Consider the following 2,413-nt stretch of genomic DNA (forward strand, 5'->3'; position numbering starts at 1 on the left):
TTGAAAAAGTGACACATTTTTTACTGTTTGGCCGTGTCGGGTGGTGGAGGGTTACGACACATTTATAAATAACGCGATCCGACCCAAAAACCTTGATTATGAATGATAGAGTTCTCAACGGTGTGTGCAGTCGGGAGTTGTCTGTCCTTCAAAGCAGGGGGGTCCCCAACCCCCGGGACGCGGACCGGGACTGGTCCGTGGCCTGTTAGGAACCGGGTCACACAGCAGCAGGAGGTGAGAGCGGTGAGTCCGCGCGTGGAACCTGCCCCCATTGTTTTATTACTCTGGTCAACAACAAAAAAACTTTTTTTTCTGGCCTGGACTTTTGCAGCTGTTCTAGACTAATTTCAGGGTGCTGATTCCAAATCTGATCTCAGATTTGCTCTATCACATCTCATTTTATGCTATCGGCATACCCCATTTTCATTGATTTTACCCGAAATTAACTCTGTCATTTATGATTGCAAGTTGTTGCGAGTCAGTGACTGCTTTAGTGTTAAAATATGGTGCTGTATTTTTTTAGGATAGTGTGTTTATAATATAATTTTATGTAGATATCCACATTTATTTAATATTTTTATTCTTCAGTTTTTTTATTGAAAATGCAATATTTGATATCTCAAAAACCTGATGTGATAGACAAACACTGATGCCAGATTTGGAATCAGCACCCCAAAATTACATGAAAACCGTTGGAATACCTTATGCCAGAAAAAGTGTGTTGACCAGTGTTATTCACCACTTTCATCCGCGCCTCTTTCCCGCACAGCGCGCTTGTCTCAGTCACCGTGTTGGTAAGCCCACAAGCTGCTAACCCCTAGTAGCCAAAATGAGTACAAAACAAACGTCGCTGGAGAGCTTCTTTGAAAAGGGGGAAAACCCCAATTATTAACCCCCCCCCCCCCCAGTCCGTGCAAAAATTGTCTTCCACGGAACCGGTCTCTGTGCCAAAAAGGTTGGGGACCGCTGCTCTCAAGGGGGACATGGAATGTGGAATTTCCACCTCTAGCTGAGGGTGGCTCTGAGGGACGAGTTCCGCCCAGAGACAGAAAGATACAGAAAGAGAGAGACAGAGAGACAGAAAGAGACAGACGGAGAGAGAAAGAGACAGACAGAGAGAGACAGGAGGAGGCGACGACGAGAAGTGGGGGGTTGACGAGGTGAGGGGGGCGAGGAGTGAGTGACGAGATGGGATGAGGGGCGCTTGAGCCCTTGGACAGAGAACATAACAAGTTTCGGTTTTTTATTTACAGAATCCACTCACGGTACAGTACGAGTCTTGGATCACAAAGAACGACTCTAAAGTCTTAACCGCAGTCAATGTCACAACCAGAAGACTAAAACATGGCCCTGAGTTTTGTAAGAACAGTGTATAAAATATTCAACGATATTTCACTCCTGCAAATGTGTAGAGGTGATACGCGCTGGGATTAAGGATCGTGTGCACAGTGTGTGATGATTGGCTGTGTAGGTGGTGACGCGCGCTGACGGTGGAGGATCAGGGGTCAGCGCGGGGTCGTGGGTTACGGGGTACCGATTGGCTGTGGGCGGTGACGCGCTGAGAGGGAGTGATTAGGTGGCAGCGCAGTGTGATTGGTGGGGTAATGTTAACACGCGCTGGGGAGAGCGGATCGTAGAGAGAGTGCGTCGTGATTGGGTCATTAAGGAACGACGCACACGTCGACGCCGCATCAGCTCCGTCCCTCGTGAGCAGGGGCTATAAAAGGGGATGCACACAGGCGTAAGGGCAGTGTGTAACCAGCGAAGAATGAAGACGGGGATGAAGACCTAGAGCCCTGCGGTACCTAGCCCCGCTGTCCTAAGGGGACCGGGACTCTGTGTAACCCAGAGGCGAGTGTAGTGGGTGTAGCCATAGGGCTTACACGAGTCGAGTGTATTGTGTAGCCAGAGGCATAGGGCTTACACGAGTCGAGTGTATTGTGTAGCCAGAGGCATAGGGCTTACACGAGTCGAGTATATGGTGTGTAGCCAGAGGCCTAGAGCTTACACGAGATTAGTGGAGTGTGTCGGAGGAAGAAGGAAGACCACACGTTGTATTGTGATACCTAAAGGATTTAATAAAAGTGTGTTACCCGTCAAGAAGTTCCTGCCGTCAATTCCCATACTTCAAATGCATCACCGAGCAAAGTACTTCATGTCAGACGTTCCAGGACATCTGCGAGGTCCCACTGAAGACGCGAGAGAGGCCGCAGCTGAGAGGGCCACCCGGCACTGCGCGTGGGGGAGCCAACCATGGGGACCCCCCCCCTTAGTGCAGTCACACGCAGACCCCCCCCCCTTTAGTGCAGTCACACGGAGACCCCCCCCCCCCTTAGTGCAGTCACACGCAGACCCCCCACAGCGCTCACTCGCGCTGCACCAGCACCGCACCAGCACCGCACCACTCACTGAC

This window comes from Lethenteron reissneri, unplaced genomic scaffold (genome assembly GCF_015708825.2).
Source record: "Lethenteron reissneri isolate LAM-NWPU_2019-01 unplaced genomic scaffold, ASM1570882v1 scaffold_1937, whole genome shotgun sequence".
Classification (NCBI taxonomy): Eukaryota; Metazoa; Chordata; class Hyperoartia; order Petromyzontiformes; family Petromyzontidae; genus Lethenteron; species Lethenteron reissneri.